Raw genomic sequence first — 18,667 nt, 5'->3', positions numbered from 1 at the left:
AACTTAATTAACATGAGCTAATTATCTAATCCTTTATACAGCCCAGGTGACTGAGACATGACCTTTCGCCCAGACTTGTGGTCACCGAGCTTCATACAGTTAATTAACACAATAGCAGTCGTCCCGTCTCCTACATTGTATAGAGGACAATGTCATTAGCTCATTCAATTAACATAAACACAGGTTGATGACACCAGCATCTCCTCACAGGATGTGTCCCAACAGAATGAATCCATTGAAAATCCAGGGCCCATAATCAAAAGGCAACAGTCTTGCATACAGTCCTCTCCAACAGCCTCTGTCCCGGCTAGGTCTGTGACAGAAGTGTATTTATGTTTAGCTATATTACGCTAAGGACAAGGTAATCCTTCCATTACAAGAAGACAGCTCAATAAAGTGACTCTAATGCTAACATAAAACTATAAAATAAAGGGTTCCCTGTGGAGGACACATTTTAATACTCACCTCTTCTCACCGCTTATCTCTGATCTGGATTCCTGGTCCCTCATTGTACACAGTGGTTTGGTGTTTTAACCCCCCAAATTACTGTATCCCCCAAATAGGAGAACCTACAGTATACAATAGTGGGACCAGAAAATGTCAGATTTTGCAGGCCTTTCAGTCAGAAGATTTTACAGGATTACTTTTAAATGTACTACAGCGTCGCACGGCCGTGCAATTGTCACTTAAAGCGAAGCAGTACTGTATCGCTAAAAATGGCCTAGTCATTAAGCAGCCAAATCTTCCGGTCTGTAAGTGTTTAAAATGCTTTTTTGTTGTTCTCTGGGTCCCATTTTGAGAGATTTCCCTTTATTTCCTGTACCTGTGGCAATGTCTTCTAGAAAAGAAGTCAAGGACAATCTCAGGCAGGCACACATATGCCAAAACAATAAAAAAAAAACGAGGTTCCTATAATTCTATTTTTTTCACATAAAAAGCGGTTATTTCTCGATAGAAAGTACTTCTCACTTGCTATAAATACTTCCATATTGTGGCTTCAACTGCACTTTCCATCTGTTCCACTTTAACTATAGAGTCTACTCACATCTAAATAGTAACCAAAGCAACTATGCTAAAAAGTAAGGCTGGCCATAGATTCATAATTTTTTTCCTTCAACTAGGGGGTTGAACAAAAAAAATTACCCAATTCTCCCATCCACACATTCAAGGTGGATGGAGGAATCCTCCCTGCTGCTCTATTGTATTTTGACAGCTGGGAGACTTCCCCGCAGTCAGAATACACTGATCAAAGTTAGCTCTGTATAACCACCCTGCCGTTACATGGATCAAAATTCATCTGGTCCCTGCTGAACCATATATGGCTAATTTAAGTCTTTAGTATATTTAAAAGTTATCCTGTCAAATCTTCTGACTGAAAGGCCTGCAAAACCTGACATTTCCAGTAGTGTTGATTTTCTGGTCCCACTATTGTACACTGTCATTTCTCCTATTGACCCTTGTGCAACTACAGGATACAGTAATTTTGGGGGTTAAGAGACCAAACCACTGAGTACAATGAGGGACCAGGAATTCAGATCAGGGATAAGCGTTGAGGAGAGGTGAGTATTTAATGTGTTCTCCACAGGGAAACCTTTATTTTATAGTTTTATGTTAGCATTAGAGTCACTTTTTTGAGCTGTCTTCTTGTAATGGAAGGACTACCTTGTCCTTAGCATAATATAGCTAAACATAAATACTTCTTACTAACTAATAAAGATAATAAAAAACAAACAATGGTTTCATTGTGATCTTGAAATGGGCATTGTATATTATAATGTATTTAAACTAAGCATCAAAAGTATAAAATATTATTTTTTTGTGGTTTTTTTTTACACATTGAATACCATTTCTACTATACTCTTAGTACAGTAGTCAATTTAGAACATAAATGAAATAATGAAAAACCACACATTTGGGGTAGATTAATATCTCAGGTTTTAATATTTCTCCAGAGTATGGTAATATTTTTTTTAATCTTTTAATGATGTAAAGGCTGGAGGCCAATTCAAAAAGCATCTGTCACTCATGATTTAAACATCAAAGGCATTGCTCAATTAACTTTTGTGAATATGCACAAATAGGTTCTGTTATTTAAATTAGGTAAATCCATGCTAAGGGTCGTTCTAAGTCCGTCGATGAGTTTATTTTCACCACATGCTTCAGTACTTTTCATTTTCACTACTTTGGCTTAACATCATATGGCACTGACATTTTCAGGGTTTTTTTTCTGAAAAAAAAAGTTATTTACTGCTTTTCAAAGAATTCCATTAAGGCTATAATGTTTAAAAGAACACATGTTCTGAAATATGAGCCTATTTGCCATTTTGGTATTAGTACATCACAAAACCCATTCAACTCAAATTTTAATAATACCAGTCATGTAAGATCAAAAGTAACATTAAATTTACTGGGAAAACAAACAGCAAGGAACCAAGCCAGGGAGCTCAATCAAAGCTTGATATTTCCTTACAGAGAAAGAATAATCAGGGTACATTTTCTTTCACTTTGTAAGAAATTAATAACAACTATTTTACTACAAGATAGTGAACTCTCTAATGTTATCTCCAATACAAACATTTTTAAATATGAATTTGTATTACATAATTTGCAAAGTTACAATTAAAAAGCCCATATTCTGGATCACCTTGATCCCATATATCAAGACATGATGTGGAGCTTGAGAAAGACAATCCTTTCCAATATTTTAAAGATCATTTTAAATATACCTTACCACCTATTCAAGAAAAGCATTTGTACTTAGATAACCATTTCTTCACTTGGGCAGGAATCTGCCCAAAAGCACAACAGACCAAACACTAAAAAGAAAGAGAAAAATAGTAAGAGGGGACCAAAGTAGAGAAAAAAAAGTGGAGAAAATTTCACAAACAAACTTATCCATTTTCTAACAGTCTATATGGGGATCTGCTATTTTAAGTCAGAACCATGTCATAAAGTAAAAACTGTTTATAAAAAATATCCCAGAGCGTCAGAGCCCAAAAAGTAAATCCAAGGATATCATACAGCCATATATTTAGGATAGCATTCATGTATGCTTGCCATTAATTCATCCATTCTCCTTAAGTGGTTCAGCTCAACTATCCACTCTTTAGTTGTAGGAGCAACATTGGTATTCCAGTATCTAGGTATGAGTATTCGCGCTGCGGAAAGGAGAAAGCAAAGCAGTCCCTTTTTAATCTTTCCCTTAGAGCCTGGATATACAGACAATATAGCCATTTCTGGAGCTTTCTGATATGGCATACCCTTAACAAAAAAGCAAATTTGGAAACCAATCTCCCTAAATTTTATAATCCGGGGACAAGTCCACTATATGTGGATCATTGTGCCTTTATCCCTCCTACAGCGCCAACACTTTTCAGGATAGTTTGAGGATATTCTATGAAGTATCACAGGGCATCTATACCACCTGGTTAATATTTTATAGTTCTTTACTTACTTATATGTATGTTGAGAAACTAGATTTGAAGATTAGGAGGAATTACTTTTTCCAATCTTCTGTGGTAATACTATGGCCCAATTCCCTCTCTCACTTTCTGGTGTAGTATGGCTGGTTATGAAATGCATGGGATAGAACATCATACATTTTAGAAATAGTGTGAGAACACTCTGAAAGCCCATTGCAGAGAGATTCAAAAGGGGCTAAATCCCTATAGAGTGAACCCTTATTCGATAATTGTACATAAAAGTGCTGAAGCTGGAAATAATATAGCCAGAGACCTGGATAGTTACACTTTGTAGTTACTATTGTGTTAAACCATTGAAGTCCCTTATTTGTAAGTGCTTGTTTAATTGGTGAGGGGACCAAAGTTGTCCATTGTAGAAACCTGGTGGAAAATAAACCCAACAGGAACTCTGGGTTACCAATAATTGGAGTAAATGAACCATGGGTTGAAGAGATACCAAACTTTCGGATAGTTGAATCCCAAACTTTTAATAATGATAATGTGAAAGGTGGAAGTGCTTGTTTAGAGAGATGGGTGCTAGGCATATAATCCACGGAAGAGAGGTCAAGGGGACGGGTGTTATTTGTTGCTCAATAGTTACCCGTTGTTTTGATTTACCGTGATAAAACCAATCCATTATTCTAGTCAATACGGATGCTATATAATATAGTCCCATATGTGGTAGACTTGCTTTCCCCTCTGTTTTCCACTTTACTGTGATGTCATACCGAAGCCTGGCTGTGGAATTCAGCCAAAGATACCTTAATAAGCAAGTAGCAAGTAGCAAACTGAAGAATACCCTCAAGAGTGTTGTAGGTAATGTTTGATAAAGGTATAAAAAACGAGATAGAAGGAAAAGGGAGGAGCAAAATAATTTGCTCCGCCCACCTATGGGGTCGGGGCAGACTACATGTAAAAAATGACAGTTATTTAGTAAATTTTTTAAATAAATATTTTAAATATTATTGGCTAAAAAGGCAGGTCACATGTTAAAGTGGCACGAGCTAACCCTTATATAAGGAATTAATACTGCGTAGGAACAACAGACAGCGGAAGATCAGCTGAGAAGAAGAAGCATCCCACCCTCCCTCCCATCGTCAAGGCCCTTGTTATGTGGTTTGGTCCTTTTCTCAAGAAAAGGGACAGTTATGGAACTGTTTAACATGTCTTTGTATTACCTCGAGCTGTAATGGCTGAGTTATAGTGATAGTTTACAGTATAAATAAATGAGTGTTATGTTTTAAAGAAAATGGACATGTTTATTATTGTTATAAGTTGGTAAATAAATTATAATACCAATAATAAAGGGCCCCGGCCATTCAAATCCATTGTAGTATTGGTTTATTATTGATTAATTATTATAATTGTAAATGTAATTGTTCTGCATACGGTCCCATTATCCATTTTATCTCCATTACAAAATTACAATTGTTTTTGCCTTGAAAAAAATGTCAAATTTTTCCTATGGCATCACTAAATTATTTTGCTTTTATGCAGATATATTATTATTTGCAGATAGTTATTCGTTAAACTCCCAATCACAATATCTCTAGTAGTTATTATCTCCTGCGCCTAATTGTCTGCATTTGTCATGTGTTCCATCAAGTCTGAAAATTAAATTGGTTAACCTGTTAATGTTACAAATAAAGTTATAGCTAATGCTTTGGGTTAAATGCTATTTATTTTTACATTTAATACAGTGTGCACCCATGACATGGTTCTTGTAGAGCATTGAGCACAAGTTTTTAGCACAGCTGAAGTTGTTTGTTGATTCTTACTAAAACTGGAGAGTGCAAAATCTGGTGCAATGGTGCAGCTGTGCATGGTAACCAATCAGCTTCTAACTTCAGCTTGTTCAATTAAGCTTTGACAAAAAACATGGAAGCTGATTGGTTTCTATTGTCCCAGATTTTGCACTCTCCAGTTTTAGTAAATCAGCCCCATAAAGTCTATTTCTAATTGACTCTCCATATGGCCCCATAAGAGCACATCGGGCAGGGAGGAGTGGATCATTTCACAAAGATAACTTTTTCCATGATTTCTGCAATGCTGTGGAAAAGGTAGGAAGCAGCACTGTAACTAAAGTTGGCCGATCATAGACTGTAGCTGAGTTTTGGGTAGAAAGGAATTTCACATTGCTTACACTATTCACTGCATGTTCAGAACCTAGTTAATGATTTCCTTTATATATTATTCTGAATAAAATTAATGTATCCATCAATATGACATTTAGTTCATTTGTTATACAGTAAATATGCTGACATTTAACTGAAAAAAATATGAAAAATCACAAGCTAATACAAAGAAAGGTAAACAAGTTAACTTGATAAAAACTTTTTAGAAGGGATAATTTGCATTTATTTAGCGTCTGTAAAAATGTCAGAAAAGAAGATCTAGCTTTGTTCTTCAATAGGTTCCTGCAGAGCAAAACATATGGCATCTGCATATAGAACATTCCTAAGAGACCAGATAAGTGAATTCAGTTAAAAGTACCAGACCATCCACCTCAGGGAAACCTAAATAGATAATTACTCCAGTCTCCATTACACTAATTACAAAAAAGTTTTGTCTGGAGCTGCTTGAGTACTCAGTTAAAAAACTAAAAATAAGTTAGCTGTTGCTGTAGGTTAGTGACAATAGTGGTTACAGCTATCACTGTATTGTTTTTTATGATTCATTATCAGTTTTTCTGTTACTCCTTTATATTTAGTTTTTTATGAAAATATAAAACATTTTTTCCTACTATAAATGGACTATCAATGGATCCTTTGTAGTAGGGTTGTCAAGCTCAACATTATGCGTTTGTATGCATCTGTGGCTTGTTCAGGTGTTTAGAAGGTGATTGGCTTATTTTGCTAACCCCCCACTGAGCATTTTATTGTTTCTTTGTGTTTATCTGTTGCTGCTTCTCTGTCTTCTCCCCCTCCAATGAAAGGAATTCCTTTCCCCACCCATGACTATGTTGGTAAATATTTTAGGAAGCTCTACAACATTTGTCTTGTTTAATTTATTTCCATGAGTTTTGTACTAATTAGATGTGCACGTATGGTAAAGCAGATTAAAAATATCATAAATAAGTTAGGTATTTTTATATCATTGTTTTATTTAAAAGAAAAATGCATTTTAAATGTATTTACATGTATATATATCAGTGATCTATAAGAACCCTTGTCAATATGTTTCATGTATATGCTTCTTCAAGTCAAGGTCCATGCACAGCATAGAATGAACATTAATGTCAGAAGTAATCCATCTTAAATTAGTACATAGTTGACATTAAATTACATTTACATTCCAAAATATTTTCTAATACAGCAAGGCTATGTGTATATCATAATAGAAACTCGCCAAAAAAAAGATTTACAAAAAAATTATGCCACAGCATGTACTAGCCAATCACAAAAAATACAGATATGTTAGCAATAGAAATGGGCTGAAAACCCCACGGTTTGGTTTGTGCAAGAACTGTCGAACATCGTAAAAGTTTGGAGCCGAACAATGAACCCCATTGAAGTCTATGGGACCTGAACTGCAAAAATCAAAAGTGCCAATTTTGAAGGCTTATATGCAAGTTATCAGGCAAACAAAGGGTATGGGGTCTGGGTAGTGCCCTGGGGGACATGTATTAATGAAAAAAAAGTTTGTAAAAAAGATAACTTTGAAATGAGCAGTGGTTTACTGCTGCCTAAAGTGAAATAATAAAAATGAAAAATTCCTTCAAATATAGTGCCTGGGGTCCCCTTAGTCTGCCTGTAAAGTGGGGCATCTGTGCCATGTATAGAACCTGCTGCAGCAAAAATAACATTTAGAAAGCCAAAAAAATGACATTTTGTCTACAAGCTTTCTTTATTTTATAAACAAAGGCTTGAGGAGACAGTATGTATGATGAGGCCACAGATTAATGCACTCAGAACAAGATTAAAGACTTTTTGGATAAATTCTGGTGTCTGTTTTGCAGACTTTAGATAGAAGTAACAGGTGCTGAAAAATTGGGCTTTGGGTGTTGGTGGTGCCTTCACACCGAAGAGGTACTGATGAAAGCAAGAATTGGCCTTGGTGTCAAAAATTGAAACTATATGTACCTGTCAAACAGGTGTGAAAAAATTGGTCCCTGGTTTTTAATTGTGTCCATGAAACCTATACCAACAAATGTCTTCCAGATAAAATTAACACCCACAGAGCTGGGCAGTGTGGACAGTCTTGCAGAGATTCCAGATCCAGAAAACACTTAATCTGTGACATGGGCATCAGGGGCTTGATAGCTGCTACTAATCCAGGAATTATTAATTTTGATAAATGTCAGCTGGTCAATGGAGTCTGTGGACAGACGTGCTCTTTTATCTGTCACAAAACCTCCAGAAACACTGAATGCCCATTTGGAAAGCACGCTGGATGCAGGACAGCCCAGCAGATCAATTGCATACTGTGGTCTATTCTCATGACCCAGTAACCCAGTGGATCATCAACTGGAAAGCTCTCCATGTCTGTTTTGCCCCTAGATAATCTACCACCATATAATGCAGACACTGCCAATGGGATGTTGAAGCTGGACTAAAAATTTTTTGCAATGAATCACTGATGCGACCCCCTTCTCCACTGCTCCTCCTTTGACCAACAGGGGCCTCAAAAGTAGCTTTTCCATGAGACTAAAACCTACCAGAGTCTGGTAAGGCATTACACAAACTCCTCTTTAAGGTGTCCTCAAGACATTTCATCCTCTGCTCCCTCTGTGGAGATGGTATTAGTTCAGATACTTTCTACTTGTACAGGTTGTCAAGGAGGGTTGCCAACCAATAGTGATCCTTTGCCTTGATGCCACAAATTCTTGGGTCCTTTTGCACTTGCAGGCTTTGAAATACAAGGGAGCCATGCTGAGCAAGTTTGTGGAGGCATGAGAAGCAGAGTCCTCAGGGCCTCTCAGCAATTGTATCTGGGTGTGACTGAACCTCCTACATGCCCCATTGCCTTGTGATTGGTACAGAGTAGTGTGTACTTCATAACCACTTTCAAGTTTGTGAATGCAAGAGAAGCAGAGTCCTTGGGGTGACTAAGGACTAAAGTATCTGGAACTGCCTCCTCCCAATCACGTACTACTCCCAAGGATTCTGGGGATGGAAAACCGTCTCTTAAGTTTTGACATATGTCTTCCTCTGCTTCAATGCCTCCAAAACTGCCAGAATCCTCCTTTTCCTCCCTCTCTCCTCTTGTACATTCTGTGGCGTCGCAAGAATGGTGTCTGCATAAAGAGGGCCTTAAGAGGAAAGGAAGTCCTCCTTTTCTTCCTGCTGCTCTGCCTCCAGTGCCATGTCCATAATGCCATGCAGAGTCTGCTCCTGTAGGAACACCAGAGGGATTGTGTCACTGATGCATACATTGTCACAGCTCACCATACTTGTTGCCCCCTTCATGACAAGGCCATTTTGTGATAGGGCACTGTGTTACTTTAAGGCTGGGTTCACACTATTGCAAATTGGATACGGGTTTCCCCACATCCAACTCCCATGTCAGGAAATTGTGACCAGCTCTATGGAGCCGGTTCACACATCTCAGCAGCGGCACCAGTGCAAATTGCATGGGAGTCCTGTGCATCTTTTGGTCCCTTTCAGGTTTGAATATAGACAAAGATTCGGGCTGAAATCGGACCTGAAATGGTGAATGGGGACACACCGGACTCCTGCTGTGAGCCGGAGCATGCTGCAGTGTGAACCCAGCCTGACTGACAAATGGACGGTCGTGCAACACTGTACCTAAATAAGATTGATGTAATTTTTTCCCACAAATTTAGCTTTTTTTGGTGGTATTTTATCACCTCTGCAGTTTTTTTTTGCGCTATAACCAAAAAGAGACAATTTAAAAAAAAACAATATTTTTTTTACTTTCTGATATGAAAGACAACGAATAAAAAAAATGTAGAAAATCTAATTTCTTCATCAGTTTAGGCCAATATGTATTCTGCTACATGTTTTTGGTAAAAAAAACCCCTATAAGCGTATATTGATTGGTTTGCACAAAAGTTATATTGTCTACAAAATATGGGATATTTTTATGGAATTTTTTTTATTTATACATTTTTTACTAGTAATGGCAGCGATCAGCGACTTATAGTGGGACTGCAACATTGCAATGGACTAATCAGACACTCAGTGACACTTTTTGGGGACTAGTGACACCAATATAGTGACCAGTGCTAAAAAATATGCATTGTCACTGTACCAATGACACTGGCAGGGAAGGGGTTAACATTGGGGGCGATCAAAGGGTTAAATGTGTCCCTAGGGTGTTCTTTCTAACTGTGTGGGGGTGCTTGTGCTGTGGGAAGACAGAGATCCATGTCCCTGCTTAGCGGAAACACAGGTTTTCCATCCTCCCTTGTCACAGAATGGTGATCTGCCGTGTTTACATAGGCAGACTGTCGATCTGCCTCTGTCGGGAACGATCATCGGGACCTGGTTGACCACAAACCCACAAGTAAAGATCACGTACAGGTAGGTGATTTCACCTGTAGGAGCCGCCGCCCCACAGTATATGTACGTGGGGCAATTGGCAACAGGTTAATTTGTGGACTCAATATACAGACACACTCCTCTAAAACACACCAATATACTGCATAAAACTGCATGGGCGCACTTCAATATACTGCAGTAAAAGTGCACTAACGCACTTCAATATATTACAATAAAGGTGCACTAACACACTTCATTATATTGCAGTAAAAGTGCACTAACACACTTCAATATATTGCAGTAAAAGAGCTCTGACGCACTTCAATATACTGCTGTAAAACTGCCCTGACACTCTGCACTGACACACTTCAATATACTGCAGTAAACCTGCCCTGACACACTAATCTGACAATAAAGTAAAAGAAGGAAGGTCGCACCATATATACAAAGGGGCATGGGGAGCTCATGTCCATAATGGGGGTGGTAGTAACACAGTCCCAAATGATTCACAATGGTTCAAAAGTGATATGGTCCAGAAATATTTAGACATGATAAAGGTGGATAAAGCACCTGGACCAGATGGCATCCATCCCCGGATCTATTTTTTAGGGACTTATTGACAGGAATAGTACCACTGGATTGGTGTAGGGCCAATGTGGTGCCTATATTTAAAAAGGGAACAAAGTCTTTACCAAGTAACTATAGACCTGTTAGTTTCACTTCTATAGTCAGGAAGTTACCGGAGAGTTTAATAGAAGACCACATAGATGAGTTCTTGCTGGAAAAAATATTTTAAGCAACAGACAGCATGGATTCATGAAAGACAGAAGTTGTCAAACAAATCTGATTTCTTTTTATGAGGAGGTAAGTAAAAGGAGGTAAGTAAAACCTTGGGCAGAGGGGTGGCTGTGGACGTGGTATACTTGGATTTTGCAAAAGCATTCAATACAGTTCACACACACACAGCTAAGGTAAGGTAAAGTCTACAGGCTTGGAAATATCAGTTTGTAAATGGATAGAAAACTGGCTAAAAGATCAAAATCAGAGAGTAGTGGTTAATGATTCTTACTCTGAATGGTCTAAGGTTATCAGTGGTGTACCCCAAGGTTCAGTGCTGGGACCATTACTTTTTAATATCTTTAAAAATGATATAGGGTCTGGGATTAAAAGTACAATTTCAGTCTTTGCAGATGACACTAAGCTATGCAGTGGAATAACGTCCTTACAGGATCTCTTTAATTTACAAGCCAGCCTCTATGCACTGTCTAATTGAGTGACTATGTGGCAGATGAGGTTTAATGTTGATAAATGTAAAGTTATGCACTTGGGGGCTAAGAATATGTATGCATCATACATACTAGGGGGAGTACAACTGGGGGAATCCATAGTGGAGAAGGATATGGAGGTTTTGGTATATCATAAGCTCAATAATATGCAATGCCAAGCTGTGGTTTCCAAAGCACAGTCCTTTCTTGTATTAAGAGAGGTATGGACTCCAGAGAGAGAGATATCATTTTGCCCCTGTACAAATCATTAGTAAGAACTCATATGATATATGCAGTTCAGTTTAGGGCACCAGTTCTCAAAAAGGATATCGGGGAACTGGAGAAAGTGCAGAGAAGGGCAACCAAACTGATAAGAGGCATGGAGGAACTCAGCTATGAGGAAAGATTAGAGGAACTGAATTTATTCTCTCTTGAGAAGAGGAGATTAAGGGTGGATATGATCAACATGTACAAATATATAAGGGGTCCATATAGTAAACTTGGTGTTGATTTATTCACTTTACAGTCAACACAGAGGACAAGAGGTCACTCTTTATGCCTAGAGGAAAAGAGATTTCGTCTCCAAATATGGAAAGGTTTCTTCACAGTAAGAGCTGTGAAAATGTAGAATAGGCTCCCTCCAAAAGTGGTTCTGGCCAGCTCAGTACATTGCTTTAAGAAAGACCTGGATTCTTTCCTAAATGTACATAATATAACTGGGTACTAACATTTATAGGTAGAGTTGATCCAGGGAAAATCCGATTGCCTCTCTGGGATCAGGAAGGAATTTTTTTCCCTGCTGTAGCAAATTGGATCATGCTCTGCTGGGGTTTTCGCCTTCCTCTGGATCAACTGTGGGTATAGGATTGTGTATATGGGATTGTATGATGATACTTTTTATTTATTTATTTATTTTATGGTTGAACTAGATGGACTTGTGTCTTTTTTTCAACCTGATTAACTATGTAACTATGCTCCACACTCATGCTGCACTATCACTATATGCACACTACACTGATACTTTACACTCACAATAGAATCACAATAGCACACTATAGCACACTAACTTGCTAGTGGCAATGAGCTGAGTCCTGTTCCATCTACCTCCACTCCAATATCACACTGCACATGGCTGCTCTGGGAAGGAACCTTTTATAGTGTGGGGTGGGTCTATGAGCAATGAGCCATGATTGAGCACAGTCATCATTACTTTCTCCAATCATGGTTCTGACAGTGTTCTGTGCCCTGGTTTGGCAAAGCCTTCATTGCTTCAGCCAATCAGGGCTTCCAATGCATTGTGCAGCATGCAGTGCATTGTGGGGCATTCAGCAGGCCACAACAAACAGCCGAATGCCCCAAAAACTCGGGTGTTCACAGAACAGGTGAACAGCCAATGTTTGGGCCGAACTTATGCTCAGGCCTAACCATTCACCCAGCACTAATGAGCAATAAACATGACTATTACACTCCTAAGACCCAAATCAAAAACACTTTGAACCTTGTGGGTAGGAGTCCATTGTCACATCACCATCATTATACAGACAAGGGTGTCGAATTATTAAACACTTCCTACCTGGTAACTGCACATAAACGGCTGGATGCTAATAAACATCCTTCAGAAGGAGTGCGATCAAGCAACCGCGTGCCCATGCAGCCACATGATCCTGATGCGCTTCCCCGGACAAGCTGCATCTCGGATCGGCAGGAGGGCTCTGTGGTTTGCCCTCCTGATCCCATGATGGCTGTGTCCAATCAGAGCCATCATGTAATGTAAACAGAGCCATTGCCAGGCGATCGGCTCTGCTTCTCCTCACACAGAATCAGTGAGGAGAAGTAGAGCGGATTTGCGAGCTGGGGATCAGTGTATATGAGCTGTTTTTTACAGCTTTTTACACACTTATCACCCAACTAGTGTCCCAAAAAGTGAAAAACACCCACACCTGTCCCAGTAAACACCTGTCCCACTGAATATCTGCCACACAGAACATCTGCCACACTGGCACATCTGTCCGTAATCATCCAGCACATCTGTCCATTATCATCTGGCGCACATCTGTCCATGATCTTTTGCCACATCTTTCACATCTGTCCATAATCATCTGGCGCACATCTGTCAATTAAAATCTGCCACATCTATAACATCTCTCTGTGATCATCTGGTGCACATCTATCCATGTGCGACTCGAACATTGGCTGTTCGCTGTTCGCCGAACAGCGAACAATTTGGGGTGTTCGCGGCAAATTCGAATGCCGCGGAACACCCTTTAAAAGTCTATGGGAGAAATCAAAAGTGCTAATTTTAAAGGCTTATATGCAAGTTATTGTCATAAAAAGTGTTTGGGGACCTGGGTCCTGCCCCAGGGGACATGGATCAATGCAAAAAAAAGTTTTAAAAACAGCCGTTTTTTCAGGAGCAGTGATTTTAATAATGCTTAAAGTCAAACAATAAAAGTGTAATATCCCTTTAAATTTCGTACCTGGGGGGTGTCTATAGTATGCCTGTAAAGGGGCGCATGTTTCCCGTGTTTAGAACAGTCTGACAGCAAAATGACATTTCAAAGGTAAAAACCCATTTAAAACTACTCGCAGCTATTGCATTGCCGACAATACACATAGAAGTTCATTGATAAAAATGGCATGGGAATTCCCCACAGGGGAACCCCGAACCAAAATAAAAAAAAAAAATGACATGGGAGTCCCCCTAAATTCCATACCAGGCCCTTCAGGTCTGGTATGGATATTAAGGGGAACCCCGGCCAAAATTAAAAAAAAAAACGACGTGGGGTTCCCCCTAAATTCCATACCAGACCCTTCAGGTCTGGTATGGATTTTAAGGGGAACTCCGCGCCAAAAAAAAAAAAAAACAGCGTGGGGTCCCCCAAAAATCCATACCAGACCCTTATCCGAGCACGCCACCTGGCAGGCCACAGGAAAAGAGGGGGGGACGAGAGTGCGGCCCCCCTCCTGAACCGTACCAGGCCACATGCCCTCAACATTGGGAGGGTGCTTTGGGGTAGCCCCCCAAAACACCTTGTCCCCATGTTGATGAGGACAAGGGCCTCATCCCCACAACCCTGGCCGGTGGTTGTGGGGGTCTGCGGGCGGGGGGCTTATCGGAATATGGAAGCCCCCTTTAACAAGGGGACCCCCAGATCCCGGCCCCCCCCCCTGTGTGAAATGATAAGGGGGTACTTACCCCTACCATTTCACTAAAAAACTGTCAAAAATGTTAAAAATGACAAGAGACAGTTTTTGACAATTCCTTTATTTAAATGCTTCTTCTTTCTTCTATCTTCCTTCATCTTCTGGTTCTTCTGGTTCTTCCTCCGGCGTTCTCGTCCAGCATCTCCTCCGCGGCGTCTTCTATCTTCTTCTCCTCGGGCCGCTCCGCACCCATGGCATGGGGGAGGCTCCCGCTCTTCTCTTCATCTTCTTCTTCTTTTCTTCCCTTCTTCTCTTCTTCTCTTCTTCATTTTCTTCTCCGGGCTGCCCCGCATGCATGCTGGCATGGAGGGAGGCTCCCGCTGTGTGACGGCATCTCCTCGTCTGACGGTTCTTAAATAACGGGAAGATGAACCAGAAGATGAAGGAAGATAGAAGAAAGAAGAAGCATTTAAATAAAGGAATTGTCAAAAACTGTCTCTTGTCATTTTTAACATTTTTGACAGTTTTTTAGTGAAATGGTAGGGGTAAGTACCCCCTTACCATTTCACATAGGGGGGGCCGGGATCTGCGGGTCCCCTTGTTAAAGGGGGTTTCCAGATTCCGATAAGCCCCCCGCCCGCAGACCCCCACAACCACCGGCCAGGGTTGTGGGGATGAGGCCCTTGTCCTCATCAACATGGGGACAAGGTGTTTTGGGGGGCTACCCCAAAGCATCCTCCCAATGTTGAGGGCATGTGGCCTGGTACAGTTCAGGAGGGGGGGGCGCACTCTCGTCCCCCCCTCTTTTCCTGCGGCCTGCCAGGTTGCGTGCTCGGATAAGGGTCTGTTATGGATTTTTGGGGGGACCCCACATCATTTTTTTTTAATTTTGGCCGGGGTTCCCCTTAATATCCATACCAGACCTGAAGGGCCTGGTATGGAATTTAGGGGGACTCCCACGTCATTTTTTAAAAAAAATTTTGGTTCGGGGTTCCCCTGTGGGGAATTCCCATGCTGTTTTTATCAATGAACTTCTATGTGTATTGTCGGCAATGCAATAGCCGCGAGTAGTTTTAAATGGGTTTTTTCCTTCGAAATGTCATTTTGCTGTCAGACTGTTCTAAACACGGGAAACATGCGCCCCTTTACAGGCATACTATAGACACCCCCCAGCTATGAAATTTAAAGGGATATTACACTTTTATTGTTTGACTTTAAGCATTATTAAAATCACTGCTCCTGAAAAAACGGCCGTTTTTAAAACTTTTTTTTGCATTGATCCATGTCCCCTGGGGCAGGACCCAGGTCCCCAAACACTTTTTATGACAATAACTTGCATATAAGCTTTAAAATTAGCACTTTTGATTATTCATGTTCGTGTCCCATAGACTTTAACGGTGTTCACATGTTCGAACAAACTTTTTTCCTGTTCGCATGTTCTGGTGCAAACCGAACAGGGGGGTGTTCGGCTCATCCCTACTGGGGGGTATATGTACTGTCTTGAAATTTTAGGGCCTCAAGAAATGAGATAGGCCGTCAGTACATCAGGATTGATCAATTTTCACTGATATGTAGCATAGCTCGTAGACTCGATAACTTTCACACAAACCTATTAGCATGCACTCATCAGGATTTTTTTTACCAAAGAAATGTTGCAGAATACATTTTGGGCTAAATTTATGATGAAATTTAATTTGATTGGATTTCTTTTAAAACAGAAAGTAGAAAATATTCGCTATTTTCGCTATTTTGTCGCTTATATCGCACAAAATAAACAACCCAGTGGTGATTAAATACCACCAAAAAAAATTTCTATTTGTGTGAACAAAATAAAAATGTAATTTGGGTACAGTGTAGCATGACTGAGTAATTGTCATTGAAAGTGTGTCAGAAACCATGAATTAGGCAGAGACAGAAGCACAGTTAAATCACACTTGTTTAATAATAAAAGTAAATAGAACAAATGTAGTCAAAACATAGCCAAAGTTCGGTAACCGGAACAGATAGTCAGCCAAGCCAGAAAGTCAGGGATCGGTGTAGTGGAACAGCAAGCAGGATCTGGAGCCAGAAGGGATTTCAGCCAAGCAAGTCTTTAACAGGAACGCAGGAGATAGTCTCTGTGATGTTGACCAAGGCTAAGGCAGAGATCCTCTGGGCTGGATGGCTTAAGTAGGCAGGACTGACGAGCAGGATATCATCAACAGGTGCGTAACTGTGGAGAGATAGGAGCTGGCAATTATCCAACAGCTGAGCAGCTAGCTCAGAGAAGGAAGGGATGAGCCCAGCCCTGACAAAGTGCGAGTGCACAAAAAGCTGAAAATTGGTCTTGGAAGGAAGGGGGTGAAAGTGCCCAGTATTGAGGTGTTTAAAGGCAGATAGACTGTGCACTCTGCAAGTGCAGTTGCTTTAGAGCTTAGTAAATGAGGGGCTGATTTTCATTATCCATACATGTGCAAGCACAAATGCTGTTTTTTTCCCCTGCATGTGATTGGGTATTCTTTGCAAAGTGAAACTTCACCTCATTTACTAAGCTCTGGAGCCACTGCGCTTGCAAAGTTCACAGTCTCTTTGCTTTTATGGTTTAGGAGGGGGTGCACAATTGTTCTTTCCTTTCTTCGACTTCCAGGCTGCTTGCTCAGATAAGGGTCTGATACGGACTTAGCTGTATTTTTTTTTTGCATAGGGGTTCCCCCTGGTATGCATTTTTGGATGGACATCACCCTTTTTTTACTCTATCTTGCTCCTTTGTTTACATTCACCTGTCAGCTTGGAATCATCAGCTGATACCTGAATGGGCTGGGTTGGGATAGGTTACTGGCTTTTGGGATCCCAACGACTGATGACTTATTAACTACCAAGGGCCATGAGCATGAAGCTGTCAAATTTAGCAGTGGTAGTAATATTGCTACTAAATGTTTTACTTCCCACTTCATCTGGAGGTTTGACTTGGCTGAGCACCTATTTCCTTTAGCTATTTGTGACACTTCTCAAGTTTGCACTAAATCAGAAGCTGTTACATACTTCTTTGTCCAGTCACTGGCAGAGGCAGGGAGAAGACCTAGCTTTGTTTCCAAAATGTGGAAGAGAAAAATCAGGTCACCAGGCTGAAGCTGGTCATAGATGGATAGGATTTCAAATGAAATTTCTTAGAAAAAGTCTTAGTACACACGAGCGGACTTTCCGGCATACTTGGTCTGGCGGACCAGAGTCCGCCGGACAAACCAATCGTGTGTAGGCTTCGGCGGACTTTTTTTCCCCAAAAGTCCGCCAGACCTGGATTTGAAACATGTTTTAAATCTTTCCATCGAAATCAGTTCCTGGCGGAAAGTCCGTTCATCTGTATGCTGGTCCGATGGAAAGCCCGCTCATCTGTATGCTGGTCCGACGGACCAGACACGACGCAAGAGCAGGGTATTGCATCTCACGCTCGCTGCAATAGGAAAAACAAATTTTCCTATTGCGGCGAGCGCGGGGCATACCAGGCCCTGAGGTCTGGTATGGATTTTAAAGGGAACCCCCCTACGCCGAAAAAACGGTGTGGGGTCCCCCCTAAAATCCATACCAGACCCCGATCCGAGCACGCAGCCCGGCTGGTCAGGAAAGGGGGTGGGGACAAACGAGCGCTCCCCTTCCTGAACCGTACCAGGCTGCATTCCCTCAACATGGGGGGTCAGTGCTTTGGGGGAGGGGGGCACCCTGCGGGCCCCCCCCACCCCAAAGCACCTTGTCCCCATGTTGATGAGGACAAGGGCCTCTTCCCGACAACCCTGGCCGACAACCCTGGCCGACAACCCTAGCCGCATGCTGGGACTGTGATGTTTTAGGGGGCCTGGTCACCATGTGATGTTGACCACGCCCCCTAAAATGTCACAGTCCCAGCATGCCCAGGGACTGTGACGGCATAAGGGGGCGGGGTCTCCGCCTATATAAGTCACAGCGGAGCTCTCAGAGAGCAGTTCAGCCAGAGAGATCATCGTGTCAACATCTGGAGAAGAGGGAAGAAGCCAAGAAGACAAGAACCCAGAAGTCCGGGCCTCCGCTGGCAAAAGAGCGGCATGAAGACAGCGGAGGAGCCAGCAGAAGAACTGGAACACTGCGAGAAGAGGCCAGAGAGAGCAGAGAAGAACCAACCGGACGCCGGGAGAAGAGGAACCGGAGGGACCCCCGAAGCCGGAAGAAGACCCCCGAAGCCAGAGGAAGACCCCCGAAGCCGGAGGAAGACCCCCCGAAGCTGTCTAATAAATTATTTTAAAAACCTGTGTAGTGTGTTTTATTATTGACATTTTTCCCTAGGTAAATGGGTAGAGGTACCATGTACCCCATACTCATTCACATAGAGTGGGGGGCCGGGATC

The sequence above is a fragment of the Aquarana catesbeiana genome, linkage group LG05 (genome assembly GCF_042186555.1).
Source record: "Aquarana catesbeiana isolate 2022-GZ linkage group LG05, ASM4218655v1, whole genome shotgun sequence".
NCBI classification, from domain to species: domain Eukaryota; kingdom Metazoa; phylum Chordata; class Amphibia; order Anura; family Ranidae; genus Aquarana; species Aquarana catesbeiana.
The sequence above is the reverse complement of the archived record's forward strand: the minus strand, read 5'-3'. Positions refer to the sequence as shown.